Here is a 12,607-nt window from a genome sequence, read left to right as displayed (position 1 = left end):
CTCCTCATATTTTTCACACTTTTGGAAGCTCTTCATATTTTTCACACCTTTTCAGGCTCTTCTTGTTTTTCAACACAGCTTCATGCTCCTCCTATTTTTCAGACCGTTTCATGCTCATCTCATTTTTGACACCTTTTGAAGCTCTTCATATATTTCACACCTTTTCAGGCTCTTCATCTTTTTGAACACCGCTTCATGCTCCTCTTATTTTTCACACCGTTTTATGCTCCTCATATTTTTGACACTTTTTAAGCTTTTCATATTTTTCACACCTTTTCAGGCTCTTCAAGTTTTTCAACACCACTTCAGGCTCCTCCTTTTTTGCAGACCGTTTCATGCTCCTCATATATTTGACACCTTTTGATGCTCTTCATATTTTTCACACCTTTTCAGGCTCTTCATTTTTCAACACCGCTTCATGCTCCTCCTATTTTTCAGACCGTTTCATGCTCATCTCATTTTTGACACCTTTGGAAGCTTTTCATATTTTTCACAACTTTTCAGGCTCTTCATGTTTTTGAACACCGCTTCATGCTCCTCCTATTTTTTAGACTGTATCATGCTCCTCATATTTTTCACACCTTTTGAAGCTCTTCATATTTTTCACACCTTTTCAGGCTTTTCATGTTTTTGAACACCACTTCATGCTCCTCCTATTTTTCAGAGAGTTTCATGCTCCTCATGTATTTCACACCTTTTGAAGCTCTTCATATTTTTCACACCTTTTCAGGCTCTTCATCTTTTTTCACACCACTTCATGCTTCTCCTATTTTTCAGCCCGTTTCCTGCTCCTCATGTATTTCACACCTTTTCAAGCTCTTCATATTTTTAACACCTTTTCAGGCTCTTCATGTTTTTCGACACCGCTTCATGCTCCTCCTATTTTCAGACCGTTTCATGCTCCTCATATTTTTAACACCTTTTCAGGCTCTTCATGTTTTTCGACACAGCTTCATGCTCCTCCTATTTTTCAGACCGTTTCATTCTCCTCATATTTTTGACACCTTTTGAAGCTCTTCATATATTTCACACCTTTTCAGTCTCTTCTTTTTTTTCAACACCACTTCATGCTCCTCCTAGTTTTCAGACCGTTTCACGCTCATCTCAATTTTGACACCTTTTGAAGCTCTTCATATTTTTCACACATTTTCAGGCTCTTCATGTTTTTGAACACCGCTTCATGCTCCTCCTATTTTTCAGAGAGTTTCATGCTCCTCATGTATTTCACACCTTTTGAAGCTCTTCATATTTTTCACACCTTTTCATGTTCTTCATGTTTTTGAACACCGCTTCATGCTCCTCCTATTTTTCAGACCATTTCATGCTCGTCATATTTTTGATACGTTTTGAAGCTCTTCGTATTTTTCACACCTTTTCAGACTCTTCACGTTTTTCAACACCGCTTCATGCTCTTCCTATTTTTCAGACCGTTTTATGCTCATCTCATTTTTGACACCTTGTCAAGCTCTTCATATTTTTCACACCTTTTGAAGCTCTTCATATTTTTCACAAGTTTTCAGGCTCTTCATGTTTTTCAACACCGCTACATGCTCCTCCTATTTTTCAGACCGTTTCATGCTCCTCATATTTTTGACACCTTTTGAAGCTTTTCATATTTTTCACAACTTTTCGGGCTGTTCATGTTTTTGAACACCACTTCATGCTCCTCCTATTTTTCAGACCGTATCATGCTCCTCATGTTTTTCACACTTTTTGAAGCTCTTCATATTTTTCACACATTTTCAGGCTCTTCATGTTTTTGAACACCACTTCATGCTCCTCCTATTTTTCAGACAGTTTCATGCTGCTCATGTATTTCCCACCTTTTGAAGCTCTTCATATTTTTCACACCTTTTCAGGCTCTTCATGTTTTTCAACACAACTTCATGCATCTCCTATTTTTCGGACCGTTTCATGCTCCTCATGTTTTTCACACCTTTTGAAGCTCTTCATATTTTCACACCTATTCAGGCTCTTCATGTTTTTGATCACCGCTTCATGCTCCTCCTGTTTTTCAGACCGTTTCATTCTCCTCATATATTTCACTCATTTTGAAGCTCTTCATATTTTTCACAGCTTTTCAGGCTCTTCAAGTTTTTCAACACCGTTTCATGCTCCTCGTATTTTTCAGACCGTTTCATGCTCATCTCATTTTTGACACCTTTGGAAGCTCTTCATATTTTTCAAAGCTTTTGAAGCTCTTCATATTTTTCACACCATTTCAGGCTCTTCATGCTTTTCAACACCTTTTCATGCTCCTCCTATTTTTCAGACCGTTTCATGCTCATCTCAATTTTGACACCTTTTGACGCTCTTCATATTTTTCACACATTTTCAGGCTCTTCATGTTTTTGAACACTGCTTCATGCTCCTCCTATTTTTCAGACCGTTTCGTGCTCCTCATATTTTTCACACTTTTGGAAGCTCTTCATATTTTTCACACCTTTTCAGGCTCTTCTTGTTTTTCAACACAGCTTCATGCTCCTCCTATTTTTCAGACCGTTTCATGCTCATCTCATTTTTGACACCTTTTGAAGCTCTTCATATATTTCACACCTTTTCAGGCTCTTCATCTTTTTGAACACCGCTTCATGCTCCTCTTATTTTTCACACCGTTTTATGCTCCTCATATTTTTGACACTTTTTAAGCTTTTCATATTTTTCACACCTTTTCAGGCTCTTCAAGTTTTTCAACACCACTTCAGGCTCCTCCTTTTTTGCAGACCGTTTCATGCTCCTCATGTATTTGACACCTTTTGATGCTCTTCATATTTTTCACACCTTTTCAGGCTCTTCATTTTTCAACACCGCTTCATGCTCCTCCTATTTTTCAGACCGTTTCATGCTCATCTCATTTTTGACACCTTTTGAAGCTTTTCATATTTTTCACAACTTTTCAGGCTCTTCATGTTTTTGAACACCGCTTCATGCTCCTCCTATTTTTTAGACTGTATCATGCTCCTCATATTTTTCACACCTTTTGAAGCTCTTCATATTTTTCACACCTTTTCAGGCTTTTCATGTTTTTGAACACCACTTCATGCTCCTCCTATTTTTCAGAGAGTTTCATGCTCCTCATATATTTCACACCTTTTGAAGCTCTTCATATTTTTCACACCTTTTCAGGTTCTTCATCTTTTTTCACACCACTTCATGCTTCTCCTAATTTTCAGCCCGTTTCCTGCTCCTCATGTATTTCACACCTTTTCAAGCTCTTCATATTTTTAACACCTTTTCAGGCTCTTCATGTTTTTCGACACCGCTTCATGCTCCTCCTATTTTCAGACCGTTTCATGCTCCTCATATTTTTAACACCTTTTCAGGCTCTTCATGTTTTTCGACACAGCTTCATGCTCCTCCTATTTTTCAGACCGTTTCATTCTCCTCATATTTTTGACACCTTTTGAAGCTCTTCATATATTTCACACCTTTTCAGTCTCTTCTTTTTTTTCAACACCACTTCATGCTCCTCCTATTTTTCAGACCGTTTCACGCTCTTCTCAATTTTGACACCTTTTAAAGCTCTTCATATTTTTCACACATTTTCAGGCTCTTCATGTTTTTGAACACCGCTTCATGCTCCTCCTATTTTTCAGAGAGTTTCATGCTCCTCATGTATTTCACACCTTTTGAAGCTCTTCATATTTTTCACACCTTTTCATGTTCTTCATGTTTTTGAAAACCGCTTCATGCTCCTCCTATTTTTCAGACCATTTCATGCTCGTCATATTTTTGATACGTTTTGAAGCTCTTCGTATTTTTCACACCTTTTCAGACTCTTCACGTTTTTCAACACCGCTTCATGCTCTTCCTATTTTTCAGACCGTTTTATGCTCATCTCATTTTTGACACCTTGTCAAGCTCTTCATATTTTTCACACCTTTTGAAGCTCTTCATATTTTTCACAAGTTTTCAGGCTCTTCATGTTTTTCAACACCGCTACATGCTCCTCCTATTTTTCAGACCGTTTCATGCTCCTCATATTTTTGACACCTTTTGAAGCTCTTCATATTTTTCACACCTTTCAGGCTCTTCATATTTTTCAAACCTTTTGAAACTCTTCATATTTTTCACACCTTTTCAGGCTCTTCCTGTTTTGAACACCGCTTCGTGCTCCTCTTATTTTTCAGACCGTTTCATGCTCCTCATATTTTTGAAACCTTTTGAAGCTCTTCATATTTTTCACACCATTTCAGGCTCTTCATGGTTTTGAACACCGTTTCATGCTCCTCCTTATTTTCAGATCGTTTCATGCTCCTCATATATTTGACACCTTTTGTAGTTCTTCATTTTTTTCACACCTTTTCAGGCTCTTCATGTTTCTCAACATCACTTCATGCTTCTCCTATTTTTCACACCGTTTCATGCTCCTCATATTTTTGACACCGTTTCAAGCTCTTCATATATTTCACACCTTTTCAGGCTCTTAATGTTTTCAAACCGCTTCATGCTCATCCTATTTTTCGGACCGCTTCATGCTCCTCATATTTTTGCCATCTTTGGAGCACTTCATATTTTTCACACGTTTTCAGGCTCATCATGTTTTTCAACACCGCTACATGCTCCTCCTATTTTTCAGACGGTTTCATACTCCTCATATTTTTGAAACCTTTTGAAGCTCTTCATATTTTTCACACCTTTTGAAGCCCTTCATATTTTTCACAAGTTTTCAGGCTCTTCATGTTTTTCAACACCGCTACATGCTCCTCCTATTTTTCAGACCGTTTCATGCTCCTCATATTTTTGAAACCTTTTGAAGCTCTTCATATTTTTCACACCATTTCAGGCTCTTCATATTTCTGAACACTGTTTCATGCTGCTCCTATTTTTCAGATTATTTCATGCTCCTCATATTTTTGACACTTTTTGAAGCTTTTCGTATTTTTCACACCTTTACAGGCTCTTCATGTTTTTGAAAACCGCCTCATGCTCCTCCTATTTTTCACACCTTTTGAAGCTCTTCATATTTTTCAAACCTTTTCAGGCTCTTCAAGTTTTTCAACACCTCTTCCTGCTCCTCCTATTTTTCAGACCGTTTCATGCTCCTCATGAATTTCACACCTTTTGAAGCTCTTCATATTATTCACAACTTTTAAGGCTCTTCATATTTTTGAACAGCGTTTCATGCTCCTCCTAATTTTCAGACCGTTTCATGCTCCTCATATTTTTGACACCTTTTCAAGCTCTTCGTATTTTTCACACCTTTTCAGACTCTTCACGTTTTTCAACACCGCTTCATGCTCTTCCTATTTTTCAGACCGTTTTATGCTCATCTCATTTTTGACACCTTGTCAAGCTCTTCATATTTTTCACACCTTTTGAAGCTCTTCATATTTTTCACAAGTTTTCAGGCTCTTCATGTTTTTCAACATCGCTACATGCTCCTCCTATTTTTCAGACCGTTTCATGCTCCTCATATTTTTGACACCTTTTGAAGCTCTTCATATTTTTCACACCTTTCAGGCTCTTCATATTTTTCAAACCTTTTGAAACTCTTCATATTTTTCACACCTTTTCAGGCTCTTCCTGTTTTGAACACCGCTTCGTGCTCCTCTTATTTTTCAGACCGTTTCATGCTCCTCATATTTTTGAAACCTTTTGAAGCTCTTCATATTTTTCACACCATTTCAGGCTCTTCATGGTTTTGAACACCGTTTCATGCTCCTCCTTATTTTCAGATCGTTTCATGCTCCTCATATATTTGACACCTTTTGTAGTTCTTCATTTTTTTCACACCTTTTCAGGCTCTTCATGTTTCTCAACATCACTTCATGCTTCTCCTATTTTTCACACCGTTTCATGCTCCTCATATTTTTGACACCGTTTCAAGCTCTTCATATATTTCACACCTTTTCAGGCTCTTAATGTTTTCAAACCGCTTCATGCTCATCCTATTTTTCGGACCGCTTCATGCTCCTCATATTTTTGCCATCTTTGGAGCACTTCATATTTTTCACACGTTTTCAGGCTCATCATGTTTTTCAACACCGCTACATGCTCCTCCTATTTTTCAGACGGTTTCATACTCCTCATATTTTTGAAACCTTTTGAAGCTCTTCATATTTTTCACACCTTTTGAAGCCCTTCATATTTTTCACAAGTTTTCAGGCTCTTCATGCTTTTCAACACAACTTCATGCATCTCCTATTTTTCGGACCGTTTCATGCTCCTCATGTTTTTCACACCTTTTGAAGCTCTTCATATTTTCACACCTATTCAGGCTCTTCATGTTTTTGAACACCGCTTCATGCTCCTCCTGTTTTTCAGACCGTTTCATTCTCCTCATATATTTCACTCATTTTGAAGCTCTTCATATTTTTCACAGCTTTTCAGGCTCTTCAAGTTTTTCAACACCGTTTCATGCTCCTCGTATTTTTCAGACCGTTTCATGCTCATCTCATTTTTGACACCTTTGGAAGCTCTTCATATTTTTCAAAGCTTTTGAAGCTCTTCATATTTTTCACACCATTTCAGGCTCTTCATGCTTTTCAACACCTTTTCATGCTCCTCCTATTTTTCAGACCGTTTCATGCTCATCTCAATTTTGACACCTTTTGACGCTCTTCATATTTTTCACACATTTTCAGGCTCTTCATGTTTTTGAACACTGCTTCATGCTCCTCCTATTTTTCAGACCGTTTCGTGCTCCTCATATTTTTCACACTTTTGGAAGCTCTTCATATTTTTCACACCTTTTCAGGCTCTTCTTGTTTTTCAACACAGCTTCATGCTCCTCCTATTTTTCAGACCGTTTCATGCTCATCTCATTTTTGACACCTTTTGAAGCTCTTCATATATTTCACACCTTTTCAGGCTCTTCATCTTTTTGAACACCGCTTCATGCTCCTCTTATTTTTCACACCGTTTTATGCTCCTCATATTTTTGACACTTTTTAAGCTTTTCATATTTTTCACACCTTTTCAGGCTCTTCAAGTTTTTCAACACCACTTCAGGCTCCTCCTTTTTTGCAGACCGTTTCATGCTCCTCATATATTTGACACCTTTTGATGCTCTTCATATTTTTCACACCTTTTCAGGCTCTTCATTTTTCAACACCGCTTCATGCTCCTCCTATTTTTCAGACCGTTTCATGCTCATCTCATTTTTGACACCTTTTGAAGCTTTTCATATTTTTCACAACTTTTCAGGCTCTTCATGTTTTTGAACACCGCTTCATGCTCCTCCTATTTTTTAGACTGTATCATGCTCCTCATATTTTTCACACCTTTTGAAGCTCTTCATATTTTTCACACCTTTTCAGGCTTTTCATGTTTTTGAACACCACTTCATGCTCCTCCTATTTTTCAGAGAGTTTCATGCTCCTCATATATTTCACACCTTTTGAAGCTCTTCATATTTTTCACACCTTTTCAGGCTCTTCATCTTTTTTCACACCACTTCATGCTTCTCCTAATTTTCAGCCCGTTTCCTGCTCCTCATGTATTTCACACCTTTTCAAGCTCTTCATATTTTTAACACCTTTTCAGGCTCTTCATGTTTTTCGACACCGCTTCATGCTCCTCCTATTTTCAGACCGTTTCATGCTCCTCATATTTTTAACACCTTTTCAGGCTCTTCATGTTTTTCGACACAGCTTCATGCTCCTCCTATTTTTCAGACCGTTTCATTCTCCTCATATTTTTGACACCTTTTGAAGCTCTTCATATATTTCACACCTTTTCAGTCTCTTCTTTTTTTTCAACACCACTTCATGCTCCTCCTAGTTTTCAGACCGTTTCACGCTCATCTCAATTTTGACACCTTTTAAAGCTCTTCATATTTTTCGCACATTTTCAGGCTCTTCATGTTTTTGAACACCGCTTCATGCTCCTCCTATTTTTCAGAGAGTTTCATGCTCCTCATGTATTTCACACCTTTTGAAGCTCTTCATATTTTTCACACCTTTTCATGTTCTTCATGTTTTTGAAAACCGCTTCATGCTCCTCCTATTTTTCAGACCATTTCATGCTCGTCATATTTTTGATACGTTTTGAAGCTCTTCGTATTTTTCACACCTTTTCAGACTCTTCACATTTTTCAACACCGCTTCATGCTCTTCCTATTTTTCAGACCGTTTTATGCTCATCTCATTTTTGACACCTTGTCAAGCTCTTCATATTTTTCACACCTTTTGAAGCTCTTCATATTTTTCACAAGTTTTCAGGCTCTTCATGTTTTTCAACACCGCTACATGCTCCTCCTATTTTTCAGACCGTTTCATGCTCCTCATATTTTTGACACCTTTTGAAGCTCTTCATATTTTTCACACCTTTCAGGCTCTTCATATTTTTCAAACCTTTTGAAACTCTTCATATTTTTCACACCTTTTCAGGCTCTTCCTGTTTTGAACACCGCTTCGTGCTCCTCTTATTTTTCAGACCGTTTCATGCTCCTCATATTTTTGAAACCTTTTGAAGCTCTTCATATTTTTCACACCATTTCAGGCTCTTCATGGTTTTGAACACCGTTTCATGCTCCTCCTTATTTTCAGATCGTTTCATGCTCCTCATATATTTGACACCTTTTGTAGTTCTTCATTTTTTTCACACCTTTTCAGGCTCTTCATGTTTCTCAACATCACTTCATGCTTCTCCTATTTTTCACACCGTTTCATGCTCCTCATATTTTTGACACCGTTTCAAGCTCTTCATATATTTCACACCTTTTCAGGCTCTTAATGTTTTCAAACCGCTTCATGCTCATCCTATTTTTCGGACCGCTTCATGCTCCTCATATTTTTGCCATCTTTGGAGCACTTCATATTTTTCACACGTTTTCAGGCTCATCATGTTTTTCAACACCGCTACATGCTCCTCCTATTTTTCAGACGGTTTCATACTCCTCATATTTTTGAAACCTTTTGAAGCTCTTCATATTTTTCACACCTTTTGAAGCCCTTCATATTTTTCACAAGTTTTCAGGCTCTTCATGTTTTTCAACACCGCTACATGCTCCTCCTATTTTTCAGACCGTTTCATGCTCCTCATATTTTTGAAACCTTTTGAAGCTCTTCATATTTTTCACACCATTTCAGGCTCTTCATATTTCTGAACACCGTTTCATGCTGCTCCTATTTTTCAGATTATTTCATGCTCCTCATATTTTTGACACTTTTTGAAGCTTTTCGTATTTTTCACACCTTTACAGGCTCTTCATGTTTTTGAAAACCGCCTCATGCTCCTCCTATTTTTCACACCTTTTGAAGCTCTTCATATTTTTCAAACCTTTTCAGGCTCTTCAAGTTTTTCAACACCTCTTCCTGCTCCTCCTATTTTTCAGACCGTTTCATGCTCCTCATGAATTTCACACCTTTTGAAGCTCTTCATATTATTCACAACTTTTAAGGCTCTTCATATTTTTGAACAGCGTTTCATGCTCCTCCTAATTTTCAGACCGTTTCATGCTCCTCATATTTTTGACACCTTTTCAAGCTCTTCGTATTTTTCACACCTTTTCAGACTCTTCACGTTTTTCAACACCGCTTCATGCTCTTCCTATTTTTCAGACCGTTTTATGCTCATCTCATTTTTGACACCTTGTCAAGCTCTTCATATTTTTCACACCTTTTGAAGCTCTTCATATTTTTCACAAGTTTTCAGGCTCTTCATGTTTTTCAACACCGCTACATGCTCCTCCTATTTTTCAGACCGTTTCATGCTCCTCATATTTTTGACACCTTTTGAAGCTCTTCATATTTTTCACACCTTTCAGGCTCTTCATATTTTTCAAACCTTTTGAAACTCTTCATATTTTTCACACCTTTTCAGGCTCTTCCTGTTTTGAACACCGCTTCGTGCTCCTCTTATTTTTCAGACCGTTTCATGCTCCTCATATTTTTGAAACCTTTTGAAGCTCTTCATATTTTTCACACCATTTCAGGCTCTTCATGGTTTTGAACACCGTTTCATGCTCCTCCTTATTTTCAGATCGTTTCATGCTCCTCATATATTTGACACCTTTTGTAGTTCTTCATTTTTTTCACACCTTTTCAGGCTCTTCATGTTTCTCAACATCACTTCATGCTTCTCCTATTTTTCACACCGTTTCATGCTCCTCATATTTTTGACACCGTTTCAAGCTCTTCATATATTTCACACCTTTTCAGGCTCTTAATGTTTTCAAACCGCTTCATGCTCATCCTATTTTTCGGACCGCTTCATGCTCCTCATATTTTTGCCATCTTTGGAGCACTTCATATTTTTCACACGTTTTCAGGCTCATCATGTTTTTCAACACCGCTACATGCTCCTCCTATTTTTCAGACGGTTTCATACTCCTCATATTTTTGAAACCTTTTGAAGCTCTTCATATTTTTCACACCTTTTGAAGCCCTTCATATTTTTCACAAGTTTTCAGGCTCTTCATGTTTTTCAACACCGCTACATGCTCCTCCTATTTTTCAGACCGTTTCATGCTCCTCATATTTTTGAAACCTTTTGAAGCTCTTCATATTTTTCACACCATTTCAGGCTCTTCATATTTCTGAACACCGTTTCATGCTGCTCCTATTTTTCAGATTATTTCATGCTCCTCATATTTTTGACACTTTTTGAAGCTTTTCGTATTTTTCACACCTTTACAGGCTCTTCATGTTTTTGAAAACCGCCTCATGCTCCTCCTATTTTTCACACCTTTTGAAGCTCTTCATATTTTTCAAACCTTTTCAGGCTCTTCAAGTTTTTCAACACCTCTTCCTGCTCCTCCTATTTTTCAGACCGTTTCATGCTCCTCATGAATTTCACACCTTTTGAAGCTCTTCATATTATTCACAACTTTTAAGGCTCTTCATATTTTTGAACAGCGTTTCATGCTCCTCCTAATTTTCAGACCGTTTCATGCTCCTCATATTTTTGACACCTTTTCAAGCTCTTCGTATTTTTCACACCTTTTCAGACTCTTCACGTTTTTCAACACCGCTTCATGCTCTTCCTATTTTTCAGACCGTTTTATGCTCATCTCATTTTTGACACCTTGTCAAGCTCTTCATATTTTTCACACCTTTTGAAGCTCTTCATATTTTTCACAAGTTTTCAGGCTCTTCATGTTTTTCAACACCGCTACATGCTCCTCCTATTTTTCAGACCGTTTCATGCTCCTCATATTTTTGACACCTTTTGAAGCTCTTCATATTTTTCACACCTTTCAGGCTCTTCATATTTTTCAAACCTTTTGAAACTCTTCATATTTTTCACACCTTTTCAGGCTCTTCCTGTTTTGAACACCGCTTCGTGCTCCTCTTATTTTTCAGACCGTTTCATGCTCCTCATATTTTTGAAACCTTTTGAAGCTCTTCATATTTTTCACACCATTTCAGGCTCTTCATGGTTTTGAACACCGTTTCATGCTCCTCCTTATTTTCAGATCGTTTCATGCTCCTCATATATTTGACACCTTTTGTAGTTCTTCATTTTTTTCACACCTTTTCAGGCTCTTCATGTTTCTCAACATCACTTCATGCTTCTCCTATTTTTCACACCGTTTCATGCTCCTCATATTTTTGACACCGTTTCAAGCTCTTCATATATTTCACACCTTTTCAGGCTCTTAATGTTTTCAAACCGCTTCATGCTCATCCTATTTTTCGGACCGCTTCATGCTCCTCATATTTTTGCCATCTTTGGAGCACTTCATATTTTTCACACGTTTTCAGGCTCATCATGTTTTTCAACACCGCTACATGCTCCTCCTATTTTTCAGACGGTTTCATACTCCTCATATTTTTGAAACCTTTTGAAGCTCTTCATATTTTTCACACCTTTTGAAGCCCTTCATATTTTTCACAAGTTTTCAGGCTCTTCATGTTTTTCAACACCGCTACATGCTCCTCCTATTTTTCAGACCGTTTCATGCTCCTCATATTTTTGAAACCTTTTGAAGCTCTTCATATTTTTCACACCATTTCAGGCTCTTCATATTTCTGAACACCGTTTCATGCTGCTCCTATTTTTCAGATTATTTCATGCTCCTCATATTTTTGACACTTTTTGAAGCTTTTCGTATTTTTCACACCTTTACAGGCTCTTCATGTTTTTGAACACCGCCTCATGCTCCTCCTATTTTTCAGACCGTTTCATGCTCCTCATATTTTTGACACCTTTTGAGGCTCTTCATATTTTTCACACCTTTTGAAGTTCTTGATACTTTTCACACCTGTTCAGGCTCTTCTTGGTTCTGAACATCGCTTCATTCTCCTCCTATGTCTCCGACCGTTTCATGCTCTTCATAATTTTGATACCTTTTGAAGCTCTTCATATTTTTCACACCTTTTCTGGCTCTTCATGTTTTTGAACACCATTTCTTGCTACTCATATTTTTCAGACCGTTTCATGCTCCTCATATTTTTGACACCTTTTAATCTCTTCATATTTTTCACACCTTTTCAGGCTCTTCAAGTTTTTGAACACCGTTTCATGCTACTCCTATTTTTGACACCTGTTGAAGCTCTTCATAATTTTCAATCCTTTCATGCTCTTCATGTCTTTCAACACCGTTTCATGCTCTTCCTATTTTTCAGACTGTTTCATGTTCCTCATATTTTTGACACCTTTTGAAGCTCTTAATATATTTCACACCTTTTCAATCTCTTCATGATTTCAACACCGTTTC

Source organism: Dama dama, unplaced genomic scaffold (assembly GCF_033118175.1).
Source record: "Dama dama isolate Ldn47 unplaced genomic scaffold, ASM3311817v1 ptg000080l, whole genome shotgun sequence".
Lineage (NCBI taxonomy): Eukaryota > Metazoa > Chordata > Mammalia > Artiodactyla > Cervidae > Dama > Dama dama.
This window is presented reverse-complemented; position numbering follows the sequence as displayed.